At 46.6% G+C, this 19,342-nt stretch overlaps 1 protein-coding gene across 4 annotated transcripts in view; it reads right to left on the bottom strand.

Moving 5' to 3' along the window:
• Positions 1-19,342, bottom strand: part of LOC117005059 (spindlin-Z) — a 129,124-nt gene that overhangs the window by 34,263 nt on the left and 75,519 nt on the right. Inside the window, exon 1 of one of the 4 annotated variants that reach the window (XM_033076292.2) lies at positions 12,268-12,350. The exons of the other annotated variants lie outside the window; for them this stretch is intronic. The gene's annotated coding sequence lies outside the window, so the exon portion shown is untranslated. Of the gene's footprint in view, positions 1-12,267; positions 12,351-19,342 lie in introns of those variants that run through there. 4 annotated transcript variants of the gene reach the window in all.

Genomic DNA, 19,342 nt, shown 5'->3' with positions numbered 1-19,342 from the left:
TGCCTCTGCAGAGGGAAAGGATAAACAAATTACAGAGCCCGAAGGGGGGGTAATGCAGAGCCCTGAAACTTTAAATCTGGTAACCAATGAGATCCCGTCTGTGGCACCTGTGGTCTATCTGGGTAGGAGAAATGGAAAAACGACTTATGAACCATTGTCCTATCAAGATAAAAAGGAAATTTGTAAGGTTCGAAGAGAGTTTGGCAGAAACAGTGAAATGTTTAAAGGATTTTTAAAAGCTACATTTAGTTCAAATGAGATGGTACCCAATGATATTAAGGATTTGTTCAGGTGTCTGTTAATTCCCTCAGAGTATGATTTGTGGGAAAGCATGTGGAAAAGATATTTAAGAATGCTTTTGCAGGAACTTCAACAAAGCCCAAATGGTGCAAAAGGTGAGGATAATAATGATATTACACATGAACATCTCTGTGGTGATGGAGATTGACAGTGTCCTGAAAAACAAACACGGGTATTATGCAAGTTTGTTTTGGATAAGATCTGCCTGGTAGAAGAAAAAGACTTCAATCAATTGCCTACTGTTGAAGTTAAAGGTAGTTATGTTAATATTAAACAGTTTCCTTCAGAAAATTTCTTGCAGTTTCTGGACCATCTTCAATGCAGGTGGAAAGACAGGTACCAGATCCAGTGGTGCAAGCTGAGATAATTAAGGAAATGGCTCAGAGGAATGCTATCGATGCCTGTCGCAGGGTCATATTTAGTCTTCCCCTTGAGCCACCACCTAGTCTAGCACAGATGATAGAAGCCTGCACCAGAAAAGCAGAACTGTTCAGTGCACCAGAGAGGAACCCTGGACCTGCACAACCAAAGTCTGCAGCAGCTGTAACACCAGGACCAAGGAAGCAACCGGTGCCTCCACAACAGCAGCAGCATATCACCTGCTTCCAGTGCAAGATAGGACACTATGCTAGGGATTGTCCAAACAACCAGAAACAGAAGAAGACCAACAAACAAAAAAACTAGGTGCACAGCGTATGCCCACCATAAATATCATATCACGCAAAGATATAAATATAGTGGGTTCCACACAGGCAAAAGCCTCTCTCTTGAAAACAAAGGGGGAGGATGGGACAAATGGTGTGGGGATTAAAGATAACATAAATGTTAAATATTCAGTTAACAAGGGTTGGAAGCCTTTTGCTCGTCTCAACCTTAAGACTACTAAAGGTTTTTATTTTATGTCAACAGAGTGGACAGTGATTACAGTGGACCTGTCTAGCACTTCACTGGACGTGACGTTGTTGTATTTGGAACTACGCTGTGAGTATTTAGTTATGGGGGACACAGTACACACACCCTTGGAGATGGAGTTACTTCCCATATCCAAGAAGAAAAACATCTCCGGTTTCATTCTCTTAGCACGCTGCCCTCAACAACCTTATTACCTGGGCAAGGGGCAAATCCTCGCCCAGGCCATTCCTGTTCCAAAGGAAATCACAGCAGAAGGAAAATCACCTGAAATCTATTGGGCAGAAGTGATGGGTGAAGAAAAACCCTCTCTGGCATGCAATCTGACCCATGGTTCAGACCATCTCCATGTGGAGGGGGTGCTGGACACAGGGGCAGATGTGACGATCATACCTGAAAGGATGTGGCCGTCACAATGGGAATTGCAACCCGTGGTAGGCAAAATCCAAGACGTAGGAGGAGTCAAATTGGGAAAAATATCAAAAAGCATCGTGCAAATTGAGGGGCCAGATGGAAAAATAGCTAGTGTCTGTCCATTTGTTACAGATTACAAGTGCCCCCTGTGGGGAAGAGATACCATGTCCCAGTATGGAATGAAAATAGTTATCCCCAAAACTCCCCAGGATTTTTAAAGGAGGCCACTGAGGAGCGCCCTGCCCAAAAATTGACATGGCGGCATGATTCCACAAGATGGACAGCTCAGTGGTTGATGAGTAAGGAGAAACTCAAGGCGCTGGAGGAGCTTGTAGCAGAGCAATTGGCAAAAGGACACATAGAAGAAACTACAAGCCCTTGCAACTCCCTGGTATTTGTAATTAAGAAACCAGGGAAGGATAAATGGAGGTTGTTACATGATCTCCGGGAAATAAACAAAATTATAGCAGACATGGGATCACTTCAAGCTGGGATGCCCTCCCCAACGATGCTTCCTCAAAATTGGAATTTGGCAGTTTTAGATATTAAGGACTGTTTCTTTCAAATCCCTTTACATCCAGAAGATGCTCCACGGTTTGCCTTCTCTGTTCCTACTATCAACAGAGAAGCCCCAATGAAGCGCTACCACTGGAAGGTGCTCCCTCAAGGGATGAAGTGTAGTCCTTTCATATGCCAGTGGTACGTGGCCTCATTGCTGTCCCTAGTGCGTGCTCAGAGAAAGGAAGCTATCATCTTACATTATGTAGATGATTTGCTTGTGTGTGTCCCCGATGACTCTATACTCCAACAAACACTTGACCTAGTGGTTAAGGTTTTAACCTCTCCTGGATTTCAATTGCAGGAGGATTAAGTCCAAAGGATGTCACCTTGGAAGTACCTGGGCTTGGAAATCACTGCAAGGACCATTGTTCCACAGAAATTGGACATTAATTGTAATCCAAAGACCTTAGCAGATCTCCATTCCTTGTGTGGGTCTTTGAATTGGGTTAGGCCCTGGTTAGGCCTCACTAATGAGGACCTAGAACCCCTTTTCAATTTATTGAAGGGGGAGAGAGAGCTGGTTTCTCCCAGGGAACTGACCCCAGAGGCAAAAGCTGCAATTGAAAAGGTACAGAAAGCTCTAGCAGAGAGGCAGGCTCATCACTACAAGCCTGAACTGCCTTTCCAATTCATAATTCAGGGAAAACTGCCACACTTACACGGGTTGATATTCCAGTGGATCGAGGGGCAGAGAGATTCGCTCTTAATCATAGAGTAGGTCTTCCTCTCCCACCAAAGATCCAAGACCATCACAAAGCCACAAGAACTCATAGCTCAGCTGATTCGGAAGGCAAGGATGAGACTGTATGAGCTGGCAGGTTGTGACTTTACATGTATCCACCTTCCAGTCAAACTCTCTAAGGAGAGAAGGAACTCTCCTGAGAGGTTGACAAAGGAGATGTTTGAGCACTTGCTCCTGAGCAATGCCAGTCTCCAGTTGTCTCTGGACAGCTACAGTGGACAAATATCAGTCCATGCCCTGTCTCACAAGCTGTTCAATGAGGAATTCCACCTCATTCCTCGTGAGGAGTCGGAGACCACTCAAAGCTCTCACATTGTTCACAGATGCTTCTGGGGCTTCCCACAAGTCAGTGATGACTTGGAGAAATCCTCAGACTCAGCATTGGGAAGCTGATGTTGAGTTTGTGGAGGGATCACCTTAGGTAGCTGAACTGGCTGCAGTGGTAAGAGCTTTTGAAAAGTTCTCAGAGCCAATTAACTTGGTAACAGACTCAGCTTACGTAGCATGGGTAGTGTCCAGGGCGGAGCAGGTAGTGCTCAAAGAGGTCGACAATGAGCAGTTTTTCAGGTTGCTGTCAAAACTAATCTATCTAATTTCTCATAGAGAACATCCATTCTATGTGATGCATGTGATGTCACACACCGATTTGGCAGGTGAGATCGCAGAAGGGAATCGTCAGGCAGACTCCCTTGCAATCCCAGCTGAACAAGCACGCCTCCCAGACATCTTCCAACAGGCAAAGCTGAGCCACCAGCAGTACCATCAGAATGTGCCAGGTCTGATCCGTCAGTTCAAGTTAACACGGAATCAGGCTCGGGCAATTGTGACCACCTGTCCCAGTTGCCAGCTCCAGGTTCTGCCATCGTTAGGTAAAGGGGTTAACCCACGAGGCCTTGGCAGCTGTGAGGTGTGGCAGACAGACATCACACACATTCCCAGTTTTGGTCGCCTCAAATATGTTCATGTAAGCATTGACACATATTCAAGTGCAGTTTATGCCTCTGCCCATGAAGGAGAAAAAGCTGTGCATGCCAAACAACACCTAGTGCAAGCATTTTCAGTATTGGGGGTCCCTAAGGAAATCAAAACAGATAATGGCCCAGCATATGTGTCCAAGGAGTTCCTGGAATTTGTCCAGCAGTGGGGAGTGGAACATAAGACTGGCATACCCCACTCCCCCACAGGCCAAGCTGTGATTGAGCATACACACCACATGCTCAAGCAGGTTCTGGCTAGACAGAGCATTTCAACTGTGTGGATGTCTCCACAGCAGAAGCTCTGTAAAGCCCTGTTCACTATCAATTTCTTGAACTGTTCATTTGAAAACATGAATCCTCCTGTGGTTCGTCATTTTAACAGTGGTAAACAGTTCAAGTTCTCAGCATCCACCAGTTTTGATTAGGGACTCAGAAACATGGGAAACCAAAGGTCCCTATGAGCTTATTACCTGGGGACGTGGTTATGCGTGCGTATCCACTCCCTCAGGCCCTCGGTGGATTCCTCAGAAATGGGTGAAGCCTTTTGTCCCCAAACAGCCAGCTCCAGCTGAAGGGGAAGAGAAGCAAGTCGCAGTTGCTTCAAAAAGAAGACGCCACCGGAGAGGAAAGAGAACCTACATAGAAGACTACCTTCGGGCTGATTCAGGGACTTTTAACATGTTTTAAAAATGTTTGTTTTCTTTTTAGATAATACCTTCCTTCCACTCAACCCCGTGATGAACCCCATCCAAGTTGTCATCCTGTTAACATTGAACAGTCTGGCAGCTGCATGGATCGTCCCTCAGCCGCATCAAAACGTCTGGGTGACCCAGGCAAAGATACTCCAAAAGGAAAACATATGCCTGTCCACGGCCGCAGCAGAAAATCCTATGTCCACCTGCCTGGTAGGAGTTCCCTTGAGGGTTGGAGAATATTCAGCCAGTTTTGAAATAGAGATGCCAAATGAACTTCCCGAGTCACACACAATTTCAGTATACAAAACTCGTAGGTAGCAAACAGAAAAGAATCCTATAGGGGAACTGCTGCCAAATTTGCCAAAAGCAGCTCAGGAACCCCAGGAATTAGAGTTGTTAGGTTCCTATGCAGCACAATACTGCATTCATCTTGCAATCTATCCAAAACCTTCTGAAACCAAAGAATACCACAATGTACAGTAAATTCACGAATACAAGCTGCACTGAGTATAAGCCGCATCGACGGGTGTTGGCAAACATTTTGGTTTTTGTCCATAAATAAGCCGCACCTGCGTATAAGCCGCTCTGTCGATCGCAGTGAGGACCCGCGTGCAACAAAGTTGCCAAATATTAACAGAACTGTGGCAGGGCGGGGCTTACTGGCTCGGCTTGGGCCATGAGGGCTCGGGACTGCCGACAGGGATGGGTGGCCCAGCTCGGCGCTGCCGGCCGCCACCACCGCTGGGCTCGGTCACCCCGGTCCGGCGCTGCCCCGCGGCGGAAGTGGGGCACAGAGCTTGCCAGCACCTGCGGTGGCAATGGGAGGCGAGGATGTAGCCTGCCTGCTGCTGCGGCATGCGGGGACGGGAGCCCCCCGAGCCGTGGGGTCAAGCAGGAGAGAGCCCCTGCCTCCCCCAAGCCGCGGGGTCAAGCAGGAGAGAGCTTCCCCGCCTTCCCCCGAGCCGTGGGGCCAAGCAGGAGAGAGCTGCCCCGCCTTCCCCACCCCCTGTGCTGCCTGCACACAGCAGCTCCACCCGCCGCGCAACAGAGTAACCAATTTGTAACAAACGCGTAAATGCCGGGTTTTACTGGCAGGAGCTCGACTTTGCAGTTTGCACTGACTTGGTTTGCACTCCTGGGGTTGAAAATGTCAGAAAATTATTCACATATTGGCCGCTCCTGAGTGTTAGCCGCATTTCCGTTATGGGAGCAAAATTTTGGTCAAAACAGTGCTGCTTGTATTCGTGAAATTACTGTAATACAATATAGAGAGGAATTCACAGCCAAAAGGTGGTGCAATGCTCTGAGTCATATTGCAGCAGACATCCCATTTCTAACAAGTCCCAAGAGCCTCCCTAAAGGGTTGTTCTTGGTTTGTGCAGATCGGGCATGGGCAGGAATTCCCTCGCGGCTTTTAAGAGGGCCTTGTACCATAGGGTGGTTTTCCTTCTTGGCACCCAACGAAACCTTAATTAATGATTGGACTCATAAAAACAAATCAGTTGATAAAATCCAAAAAAGAAGTGCAGACAATTTGGACAGAGATTGTGACTCTGAAATTTTTCATTGGCCCAAGTCAAAAAGAACTGCTGTATCCGTGTTTCTTCCATGGGTTGCAGCAGCCAAGGCTCTGGGTGAATTGGGCCACCTAGCGTGTTGGGTAGTCAAACAGGCAAATTTGACATCCACTGCCATCAGCTCCCTCCTAGAAGACGAACAAATTACCAGGCAGGCCACACTCCAAAACCGTGCTGCCATAGATTTTCTCCTGTTGCTACATGGACATGAGTGCCAGGAATTTGAAGGACTTTGCTGCATGAACCTGACCTCAAAAGCTCCTAACATCCATGCTGTCCTTCGAAACATGAACAGCTTGATCGGACAAGTGAAGCAAGAATCTGAAGATTGGTTCAATGAACTGTTCAAGGGCTGGGGATTCACTGGGTGGTGGACTTCTATAGTTAAAACTATTTTGTTATTCTTTGTTATTCTTTTCCTTGTAATAATGGCGTTCGGAATCCTTCGTCACTTAGTTCTCAAGGCTGTTAGTGGTCTCATGCCTTCTGTCTCAGTGGTAAATCACATAGAGATGAAAACCCTGAAACAATCTAATTCTCCCACTAACTTCAAGTGGTGGGAAATATCATAATTTGAATCCAGAATAACCTAATATCCTTCTTTCTTCTTTTAAACAAAAAAACGGCGAGATGTTGTAACCCTGTACCCAGATGCTTTAAGAATGGTATGTCCCTGTAACCCCTGTAAAACCTATGGACTGACCCTCTGCAATGGGATTGGCAAGAAGCCAAAGGTCCCCCCCTCCCCTTTTCTGACCTTAGAAAAGACCCCAGACCTTGAGGATCTTCCTCTTTCTTTCCTCTTTTTCCCTTCCGAAGCATTGAAGGAATAAACTGAGGAAAACCCTGGGAAGAGCCTCTATATATCTTATCCTGTTCTACTTGATAGCACCTCAGGCTAGCTCTGCAGGGTATTTAGGGAGCAGGAGTAGCCACAGGGTGTTTTATCAGACTTGGTAAACTTCATCCTATTGGACTCTCTCCATTCATCCAACCATTCCATGTCTCTGCAGAGCCCCCCTACCTTCCAAGAGGTCGACACACGCTCCCAGCTTAGTGTCGTCTGCAAATTTACTAATGAAAGACTCAGTACCCTCAGCCACTTCACCAATAAAAATATTGAACAGGACTGGCCCCAGCACAGACCCCTGAGGAACACCACTATCCACTGGTCGCCAGCTGGATGCAGCACCGTTAATCACCACTCTCTGGGCCCAGCCATGCAGCCAGTTCTTAAACCAGCAAAGAGTGCTCCTGTCTAGGCCACAGGCTGCCAGCTTTTCCAGGAGTTTGCTGTGGGACACAGTGTCAAAGGCCTTGCTGACATCCAAATGGATAACATCCACAGCCATTCCCACATCCACCAGGCGGGTCACTTGGTCATAAAAGTAGATCAGGTTGGCCAAACAGGACCTACCCCTCCTAAACCCATGCTGGCTGGGTCTGATACCCCGGCCATCCTGTAAGTTCTGCGTGATGGCACTCAGTATAAACTTTTCCATAACCTTACCAGGTACTGAGGTCAGGCTAACTGGCCTATAGTTACCAGGATCCTCCTTCTCACTCTTTCTGTGAAGGGGTGCCACATTGGTCAGTTTCCAGTAATCTGGAACCTCACCAGTGAGCCAGGACAATTAGTAAATGATGGCGAGCTGCTTTGCAAGCTCATCTGCCAGCTCACTCATCACCCTGGGGTGGATCCCATCTGGTTCCACAGATTTATGAACATATAAGCTGATCAGTTTACCCTTCCTTTTACCATTGACATATTTGTAGGAACATTTCTTACTATATTTTACAGAAGTCACCATTTTTAGTTCAAACAGAGCTTTGGCCTCCCTAACTTTTTTCCTACATGCCCTAGAAGCCTCCTTAATAAGTACAGTAATTTCACGACCATAAGGCGCACCGGACTATAAGGCGCACCCCCCGAGAGCCAGCACATTTCGCAACTCTGTAGATCATATAAGGTGCACCGGACTATAAGGTGCACTTTCTTTTTGCAGCGAGGCTCTGCCCCCAGCTCCCCCCGCATGGTTGCTGGCCAAGGCCCCGCCTCAACCCGGCAGTCATGGGACCCCGGGCCCTCCTGTACCCGGTGGGGCCGGGCTATGCTCGCCGCCGCTCCGTGCAGCATCCCCGGGGCCGGGCTATGTCCGCCGTCGCTCCTTGGAGCGTCCCCGGAGCCGGGGCATGCCCACTGCTGTTCCGTGGAGCGTCTCTGGGGCCGGGGCATGCCCACCGCTGCTCCGTGGAGTGTCCCCGGGGCCGGGCTATGTCCGCTGCTGCTCCATGCTGCGTCCCCGGGGCCCTGCTGCTCCAGGAGTTCCCTGGCGCTCCGGGTGACCCGATGCTGGCAGGTTCGCCCCGCGCTGCCCCGATGCCGGCGGTTTTCCCCCCTGCGCGGCGGCCGCTCCGATTCTGGTGGCTTTCCCCCCCTGCGCGGCGGCCACCCCGATTCAGGCGGTTTTCCCCCCCTCGCGTGGGGGTTGCCCCGATGCCGGTGAGCCCGCCCCGTGCGGGGGGCTCCCCGATGCCGGCGGTTTTTCCCCCCCGTCCGGGCTGTGCCGCCGCCCTTTCCCTCCCCCGCGCGGCTGCTGCCCCGATGCCGCCGGGCTCGCCCTGGCCTGGCACTGGCCTGATGCCGCCGCCGGGCGGGCTCTGCTCGGCTGGGGAGTGTTGCGGGCTCACACTTCCGGGGTGGCAAATGTCGCAACTTTGTACATCAGATAAGGCGCACCAGACTATAAGGCGCACTTCCGGGTTCAGGAGAAAATTTTAGTCAAAAGGGTGCAGCTTTATAGTTGTGAAATTACTGTACTTCCTGAGAGACCTGACTCTCCTTTCAAAGATGATACATCCTCTTTTTATTCCTAAGTTCCTTCAGAACCTCGTTTCCCATCCAGGTTCTACGTTTGCCTCATCAACTCATCTTTCGACACACAGGGACAGTTTGTTCCTGTACCCTCAAGATCTCTGTTTTGAAGCACACTCACCTTTCCTGAAGTCCTTTGTTTTTAAGGGCTGCTTCCCGAGGAACTCTCTGAATAAGTCTCCTAAAAAGGCCAACGTCTGCCCTCTGAAAGTCCAATGTAAAAGTCTTATTGATGCTCCTCCTGATTTCACCAAATATCAAGAACTCTATAATTTTATGACCACTGTGTCCCAAGCAGCCACCAACCACCACATCTCCCACCAGCCCATCTCTATTTGCAAACTACAGATCTAACATAGTCCGTCCTCTGGTGGGCTCAGTCACCATCTGCAACAAAAAGTTGTCCTCCACACACTCTAAAAACTTCTTGGACTGCCTTTTTTCTGCTGTAATAAATTCTCAGCAGATGTCTGACAGGTTGAAGTCACTTACAAGAGCAAGGGCTGATGATCCTGAAACATTCTCCAGCTGCCTATAGAGTAAGTTGTTCACCTCTTCTTCCTGGTTGAGTGGATGATAGACTCCCAGGAGGATATCAGCCTTGTTAGTCTTCCCCTTAATTCTTACCCATAGGCATTCAACTCCATCATCATTAGTTTCAATACCTATGGCGTCTAAAGCCTCCCAAATATAAAGGGCCACTCCTGTACCTCTTCTCCCTTTCCTGTCTCTTCTGAAGAACTTGTGGCCATCCAGTGCAGTGCTCCAGTTGTGAGTCATCCCACCACATTTCCATGATGGCAACTACATCATAGCTTTGCTGTTGCACCATGGTCTCTGGTTCTTCTTGTATGTTATCCACGCTGCATGCATTGGTATACATGCACTTTAGCTGGGATACTGATTTTACCCCCAGCTCAGGCTTACCACACTTGGGCCTACTTCCAGACAGCCCAGTTGCATCCACTACCCACTTCAAACCTAGTTTAAAGCCCTCTCAATGAATTCTGCCAATTCATGAGCTAAAATTCTTCTGCCCTTAGCAGAGAGATGCAGTCCATCCAGTTCCAGCAGGCCAGGTGCCATAAAAATTGCCCCATGATCAAAGAACCCAAAATTCTGCCGATGACACCAACCCTTGAGCCACTTGATGATGTGAACTCTCCCATTCCTTTTACTGTTTTTCTCAGCCACCAAAGGCACTTAGGAAAAAACTACCTGTGCCCCTGCCATATCAACCACTTGACCCAGTGCCCTGAAGTAGTTTTTAATTGCCTTAACACTCCGCTTTCCAATCTCATCACTCCCAGCCTGGAATATCGGCAGTAGGTAATAATCAGAGGGCTGAATCAGCCCAGGAAGTCTCTCAGTGATACCCCATACCCAGGCCCCAGGGAGGCATCAGATCTCCCTGTGGGATGGGTCTAGTTGACATATGGGGCCCTCTGTTCCCCATCAGAAGGGAGTAATCCACTACAATTACCCTTCTTTTCTTTTTGATGTGAGAGGTGGTGATCCGTCTTACAGATGAAGCGTAATTGGGAGGCTCACTGGGCAGATTATTTTCCTCTAAATAATCTGGTTGACTCTCTATGATCCAGGGTCTCATACTAATTCTGAAGTGGCACCTGGCTAGGGGATTGGGGTCAGGAGGAATTTTTATTATTACCTCCCCAAGCAGGGATCCATTTCCACTCCATTCACCAGGTGTCCCCCTATTTCCTGACAGTGGGAGGTGCAGGAGTCCTCTGACTCCTGGTGGGCCTCCCTCAAGGATGGAAGGGTGGAACTCCACCAATCTATTTCCCTTTCACTTTCTCTAATACTCCTTAGTCTTTCAATTTCCCCTCTAAGCTCTGCCACTAGCAAAAGGAGATCATTCACCTGTTCACACTGCAGGCAGGCTTCCTCCACAACGCCCCTGGTACCACTGATAAGCTCAAACACTCTGCACAGGAAGGGCTCTGGACAAACATGTCCTTTTTGGAGTGTTCCATTTGGTTACACACACTTTACTAACTACAGTTTTCAATCATGTAAAAACCATTAATAACAGAAACCCCAAAACCAAACAACCAAAAGAAACACAGCAAACAACATACAGCAAACCTTACTAGCAGGAAAAAACCTGCGACCTTGTCTGCTTGCCCTGCCTGCACGAACTGCCCCGGAAAATGCCCTGCCACACCCTCAGAGTCATACCAAGTTCCGGTTTGCCTGCTCCTGTTCACAACACTCCCTAGAGGCTTCTTTTAATCAGCCCACTGCTCACCGACGGAGGAAGCCCCGCCTCGCACCTGTGTGACTCACAAGAGCCAATCTAGATAAGCCCAAAGTCCTTTGGCATTCCTCATAGGGCATTCCTTCCATGTGGCAGTACAAGCTGGCTTGTACTGGGCCATATATGGAAAAAAGGCACTATGGTGGAAAACAACCCACCGGGGAAAAATCTAGAAAAAGACAGGGGATGGTCAGATGGATTTCTGCCTGGCTGCAGAAGCCAAAATTGGTCAAGAGGAGGCTGGACAGCCAAACTTTGAACCAATTGGAGTGCTTCCAGAGAAACATTTAGAAGGTTATAAAAAGAGCTGTTTGAAACAATAAAGGGCTTTTGGTCAAAGAATCACAGAGTGCCAGTGTCTCTCTCTCGGGACTCCGGTACAAATCCCAACAAGTGGTGACCAGCCAACGTGATTTCGACAAAAGCTAGCCCTGCAAAAAGCAGGGGGAGACCAGCCTTTGAGCTAAGGAAAACATGCCCAGAAAAAAGAGGCGGGGAAAACAGTTGACCCGGTGCCAGGATAAGTCCAGAGAGACTTGAGGAAAAATTGGCCTTAAGCCAGGAAAAGCGGTAAAAGGATGGAAGGAGCATTTTCTACACAATCCAACCCAGAGGTAGAGGTATGGAAGTTATTTCTAGAAGAATGAGAAATTGATTATTCGAAGGAATCGCTTTATGATTTAAAATTTTGGACAAAAAGAAAGGGAGAAGAGTTGACAGCAGAGATAGCATTAGATATAGACTATTGGACTAATTTAGGGGAAGATATAATAGATGCAGCTATGAAAAATTATCCAGAAGTAGTTAAAGTGTTAAAACCATGGAGGACAATTATAAAATTGATAAAACAGATAAAATTGGAAGTGCAGAGTAAAAAGGGAGGCATAGAGAAACGTAGTAAACCTCCTAATAATAGTACCACAGAGAAAAAAATACCTTCTCAGTGTGAAGCAATTGCAGGGAATAGTAGAACCATGGAGACGATCCCAGTAGCTGTAGACCAGCCCGCCGCTTTAAAAGCGACTTCATAAACCAGTAAAACCATAGCAGTGGGTAAAACGGAGGGAGCAGAGCGTCCAGCGCCATCCCAAAAAGAAAAAGAAGGGAAAAAGGGGAACAAAGAAAAACCCCAACATGGCGCCGGCCACATGGGGACCGGGGCCAAAAACAAAGCAGGCCTGCCTCTTGGGGCGTGGCTCTGCCCCCGGGTCAGCCCTGGTGGTGGGTGGTTCCCCCAGTCATGGCCCTGCCTCCGGGGGGAGGGGTTACGACCCCAGCCATGCCTCTGGAGGGTGTGTCGTCGGCCGAGAAAGAAGGCGTGTCTCCGTCCCGAATCACCATGGAAACTCTTGCTGACTGTCAAGAGAGGGCGCGCCATGATGACATCACACTAGGAGCGACAGGAGGAGAACCAGGAAGTGGAAGCATCGGGGCTCCGAACTCAATTCCGGATTCGAATGTCAGCTCCATTACTGCTGTGACCACAGCACAGAAGAACGCTAAGGATATCCAAGAAGAGAACACAAACTATCCTGCTGCATTTACAATGCTAGCAGTAGCTCCAACTCCATCGATGTTCAAATCAGAAGTCACTTCTTCTTTTGACCCAGCTGTCTTCTGGAAGAAGGTAAAGCAAAAAGCTTTAGAATCCGGTGATTTGGAGGAGGCTGAATTAATAACTGTGCCTATGTCTTCACCAATAGAAGAAGACTGGCAGAATAAGGGGGAAGCAGTAATGGCATTTCCAGTAATGAGAGGAAATGGAACTGCCCCAGATAAATATGTACCATTTAATTGGCAAATACTAGCAGAACTACGCCACCTAGCTGCTAAACATTGTCTTGGGTTACAATACAGGATGTGATAAAAGGTATCTATTCTATCACCATCTGTTGAGGGTGGGGGCAGTTATCCTTATCTCAGCGGGAGATATTCTGCTAATGGGCCATCCACTGAAACCAGGTGGGGCATTGTTCTTTATTTTTTCACAACTCATCCTTCCTCCAGGGAGTTATCGTCTGCTAATGGCCCGTTGAGTCCCACTGTGTGACTGATAAAATTACTTCATCCCATTGGAAGTTGCTCCAACCAGGGAGAAGAGCCCAACATTTCTTACCAAGATAAAAACAGAGGTTTTGGGACACTAAGGTAGGCCCTTTCTCCACTGGACTCCAGAGGGAAACAGGATTCCTCCACATCACCACTGGACCTCCGGAGGAAAACTGCACCTTCTACAGGATCACTGCTTCAACTGAATCACATCTGTCACTGCAAGAGGACTGCAGCCATCATTTAATGGTACTGCTACCAACACCCTGCCTGACGGGGTGTCAGGTGGTACTCTGACTTTGTCAGGGTTTGAGGTTTGTGTCTTTGTAGTACTGTATTTCTGTTTTAATTTCCCTAGTAAAGAACTGTTATTCCTAATTCCCATATCTTTGCCTGAGAGCTGCTTGATTTCAAAATTATAATTTGGAGGGAGGGGGTTTACATTCTCCATTTCAAAGAGAGGCTCCTGCCTTTCTTAGCAGACATCTGTCCTTCAAACTAGGACAAACATGGGTTAGGATCTCCTGCTGTAAGAAATATGCTTAGATTCATGACTGGAAATTAACTGACACCCTATGATATAAAACAGATTGCAAAATTAATCTGTGCTCCAGTGCAGTATATGATGTTTGAATCAGCCTGGAGAACATATGCAGAGGAACAAAGGGTCAAAAACTCAAGACTCTCACAAAAGGATTCATGCTATGGTGTAGGGTTTCCACAACTAATGGGAGTGTACCCCATGGATGACCCACAAATCCAAGCACGTTTAAATTCAGCAATATTAAGCCAAGTAAAAGAAATAGGGATGAGAGCTCTGAATAAGGTCACTAATATGTCTGTGCCAACCCAGAGATATGCTAACATAAAACAAGGCCCTCGTGAATTGTACATGCATTTCATAGAGAGATTGCTGGATGCCATCAAAAAACAGATAGAGAACGATGATGCCAGAAATCATGTATTGTTGCAGTTAGCAAGAGATAATGCAAATGAGGGCTGTAGAAAAATTATATATACATTGCCTAAGAAAAATCTGTCCTTAGAAGAAATGATTAATGCATGTGCTAAGGTTGGAAATGCTTCACATAACATGGACATGTTAGCCAATTCTTTTGCAGCGGCAGTAAGGCTGAGTGTGCAGTGCTTCAATTGTGGACAGCAAGAACATGTGAAGGCAAACTGTCCCAAGAAATCTGCCTCACAGAAGAAAGCTCAAGGACAGGGTAATGTTAATATACCTTGTGATCGATGTAGAAAATATGGACATGAGACTCAGGTATGCAGATCTAAATATCATATTAATGGTCAACTTCTTAAGGATCAGGGAAACTGGAAGCCGAGCGCAATGGACACACGAAGACAGAAGTGATTCCTCAACCCCTGGCACAAGCCTTTGTGACCAGCTCACAGCAAGGACAAGGGGATCAGCTGGCCTGGATGTGTGCACCTCAGACACAGTGACTATAGATTCATTGAAGGTGCATAGGGTTCTCCTTGAGGCCCAAGGGCCCATAGGGAAAGGACTAAGTGCCCTTCTTTTAGGAAGATCTAGTGCTACTTTACAAGGTATTTTTGTACATCCTGGTGTAATAGATGCGGGCTTCACAGGACAAATATACGCTGTGGTATCCACTCCTTCTCCACTTGTAACTATCCCTGAAAAAACTAGAATTGCACAACTTATTTCGTTTAAGTCTTGTGTCCCTAGTGCAGATTCAAGGGAGCAAGGAGAGCAAGGCTTTGGATTGACAGGGAAACCAAAGGTATTCTGGACTAAAATCATAAGTAAAGACAGACCTATTATAAAAGCTACTGTTATGCCTAAAGCCAAGCCTTCACAGATAGAGATCAGCAGTTTGGCTGATACAGGATCTGATGTTACTATCATTTCTGCATATGAATAGCCTTTATCCTGGCCTACCACACTTTCACAAACTACTATTGCTGGTATTGGAGGGATTATACAAAGCTATCTAAGTGACAATCCAACACTAATCAAAAATGATAAAGGACAAAAAGGCACAGTTTGGCTGTACGTGATTGCAGAAAACATGAGTGTATGGGGAAGGGATGTGTTATCAGCATGGGGAGTTCGAGTGGGTACGGATTTTTGACAGGGGCCATTGTAATAGAGGGTGAACAGCGTCCCACATTTGCTTTGAAATGGCTCACTACACAGCCCGTGTGGGTACCACAGTGGCCCCTAACCGAAGAGAAATTAAAAGCCCTCATAACCCTGGTTAAAGAACAATTGCTTCAAGGGCACATAGAGCCATCTATGAGTCCTTGGAACACTCCAGTATTTGTCATAAAAAAGAAATCTGGAAAGTGGAGATTACTCCATGATTTAAGAAAGGTTAATGCGGTTATAGAAGGGATGGGTGCATTGCACCAGGTATGCCATCCCCCACGATGATTCCTGCCTCTTGGGATATCCTGATAGTGGACTTAAAAGACTGTTTTTTCACCATTCCATTACACCCAGACGATGCCCCAAAGTTTGCTTTTACAGTGCCTTCTATCAATAATGCTGCACCAGGACAACGTTATCAATGGTGTGTGCTTCCACAGGGTATGCGGAATAGTCCAATGATTTGTCAATGGTATGTGGCACAAGCACTCTCATCAGTGAGAGAGCAATTTCCAAGGGCGTATTGCTACCATTATATGGATGATATTTTAGTAGCAACCCAAACAAAAGAAGAACTTACAGAAATTCAACCAATCTTATTAAAAGCACTGAAAGCATTTGGATTGCAAGTAGCTCCTGAAAAGGTGCAGCAGCAAGCACCATGGAAATATTTGGGACTCAAAATTTTAGATCAGACAATACAGCCACAAACCATTCAGTTTTCAACTAAAATTAAAACCCTAAATGATACACAAAAACTTTTGGGCTCTATCAACTGGGTTAGGCGGTATTTAGGATTAACTGATTCACAATTGGCACCATTATTCAACCTTCTAAAGGGTGATTCAGATCTAACTTCACCTAGAAAGCTGAATCCAGAAGCAAAAGCTGCTCTTGAGATAGTAGAGCAAGCCATAACAAACAAACAAGTTTACAGGATATGTCCAGAGGTATGTATCACTGTGTTTATTATCATTGTTCAGTTTCATCCAACTGGAGTTATTGGGCAGTGGAATTCACACTGCCCTGACCCTTTGCATGTGTTAGAATGGATGTTTTTGCCCCACCAGCCCAAAAAGACAGCTCCCACTGTCTTTGAGTTAATAGCACAGTTAAATGTTGTCACAGGTGTTTACAGTTAAATGCTAGAGATCCCTCAAAGATTATTATTCCTGTGACACATGAACAGTTTGAATGGTGTTTTGCAAACACAGCCTTGCAAAGTGCCTTGCAAGGTTACTCAGGCCAGATTTCTTATCATTTGCCAAGCCACAAACTACTTAAGTGGGCACGCTGCATTTTCTCTCAAACCTCTCAGTAGCCGAACACCCCTAAAGGGTGCCACGGTATTCACAGATGGCTCTGGGAGAACAGGAAAAACCATAGTAACATGGAAAGAAGGAGGTGATTGGCAAATACTCGAGGGATATGAGAGTGAATCACCTCAAATAGTGGAACTACGAGCTGTAGCTATGGCTTTTCAGCATTTTCCTAATACTCCTTTAAACGTAGTAACAAATTCTGCATACATAGCTGATATTACTCAAAGATTAGACCAAGCACTGTTAAAAGAAGTTGAAAATGTGCAACTGTTTAAGTTACTTAAAACTCTGTGCCTTGCTATACAAGCCAGAAATTGTCCTTACTATATATTACACATTAGAAGTCACACAAATTTACCAGGTTTCATTACAGAAGGCAATGCTCGAGCAGATAAGCTAGCTGCTCCAGCCTGGACAGCACCACAGCCAGATATGTTAACACAAGCAAGAATATCACCTGATTTCTTTCACTAAGGTGTCAGAGCCTTGCAGCGGCAGTTTCAGCTGTCAAACACAGAAGCTCGTAACATTGTTAACACCTGCACTGATGCCAAGGTGTTGTGGGCTGGGGGAGGTTTAGAAATTTTTCCCATTATTATGTTAAGCTAGCCGGGGTGGCTCCCCTTTTAGCCGTTTAAGTGCTCAAGACAAAAGGATGCCTGGGCGGGCCCTGATTTTCTTGATTGCCGAAAGTGGAGTGCTGCTTTTGTCCTTCGGCGGGTGGGGGGACACTCGCAGCTCACCTGCTGACCTCGGGGAGAGAGGTTGCTTTCTCCGCGGTGAGATCAGGCTCCTTTGGACTCCGACTGCTAAAGCTTCCTGCTTCCTCTGAACAACTGGGAACTGGGACGCCCACGGTGAGCAGTGTTTTCCTCACCCTTCTCCCACCTGGGACAGCCGGTGCCGCCTCACTCTCCCTGCTCCTGCAGCAGCTGCGACTGAGAGGCTGCCTGCCCTGCTCCATCGGAACTGTGCGGACGAGGAGGGGCATCGGTGACTGAAAAAAGGGACTGGGACTGAGTTCCGTTCTGTTCTGTCACTGTTTTTTTTCTTTCATATAGCTGATGCTGTTTTTGTTTGTCTTATAAATATATCAGTAAAGAACTGTTATTCCAAACCCATACCTTTTTTTGCCTGAGAGTTCCTGAATTTCCTTTTCCTGGCAATACTGTCCCTTTAAACCAGGACACAAGGCCACACTGCACCACTGCAGGTGGGGATAAACCCTCGTGGATTGCGTGCTTTGCAAATCTGGCAAACTGATGTAACACACATATCTGAATTTGGCCGTTTAAAGTATGTACATATCTCAATTGACACATTCTCATCAGCAATATGGGCTACAGTTCATATAGGAGTAAAGAATCGGAATGCCATTGCACATTGGCGATCTGCCTTTGCTGCTTTAGGTATTCCCCATATCATCAAAACTGACAATGGTCCAGCGTATACTTCACAGAAAACAAGAAATTTCTTACACCTCTGGGGAGTGTCACACCACACTGGCATTGCAAAAATAGCCACAGGACAAGCCATTGTGGAGAGAGCACATGGCTCTTTAAAAATTGCACTTAAAAAACAAAAAAGAGGAATGTGTGGTTAAACTCCACAGAGAAGAATAGCAAAGGCTGTTTACACACTAAATCATTTGAGAGTAATAGAAAATTCACAGAATCCAGTTATCTTAAATAATTTCTTGTCAATGCAATCACCTGGTGATGAACAGTTACCTAAACCCAAGGTGATGGTGCAAGACCTCGACACCAATAAATGGGGGGGTCCATGGGATCTTATCACCTGGGGACGGGGTATGCATGTGTAACCACAGATACAGGTACGCATTGGGTGCCTGCCAGATGTGCTCGCCCTGCACGGAACCACAGACAGCGTCTTGCTGAGAGCTCCTCGAGGGACGTGGGCGAGAGAAATGCAGAAAGACAGCATCCCTCTGAAAGCTCCTAGACAGACGTGGCAGTGCAAAGTGCAGAACAATAACTGGAACAATTTACTTACCTACCTCATAGAGTTATAGGACATTGAAATAACAGAGTTGCTTGTTTACAAAATATTTTCCTGTTTACGAATTGTTTTGCTAAGTAGAAATTTTGCACAGTTCTAAAGTTAAATGTTTTAAGTTATAATTCTCTTGTTAAAAAGACCAAATTGCTCCTGAACATAAGCACTGCAGCTCCAGATACAAGGAATCCATCGCCAATTAGAAGAACTAAATTTAGTAAAATTTGAAATACGCTGTCAATGTCATCTTGCATGCAAAAGGGCCCTTGCAGCTAAGATAGCAAAGAAAAAGCTGCATATTTGCATTTTCTAATTTTTTAAAAAATTAATAAAAAGGAAACGGCATTGTGGCAGTACAAGCTGACTTGTACTGGGCCATATATGGAAAAAAGGCACTATGGTGGAAAACAACCCACCGGGGAAAAATCTAGAAAAAGACAGGGGATGGTCAGATGGATTTCTGCCTGGCTGCAGAAGCCAAAATTGGTCA

The sequence above is a fragment of the Catharus ustulatus genome, chromosome W (assembly GCF_009819885.2).
Source record: "Catharus ustulatus isolate bCatUst1 chromosome W, bCatUst1.pri.v2, whole genome shotgun sequence".
Classification (NCBI taxonomy): domain Eukaryota; kingdom Metazoa; phylum Chordata; class Aves; order Passeriformes; family Turdidae; genus Catharus; species Catharus ustulatus.
This window is presented reverse-complemented; position numbering and strand designations above follow the sequence as displayed.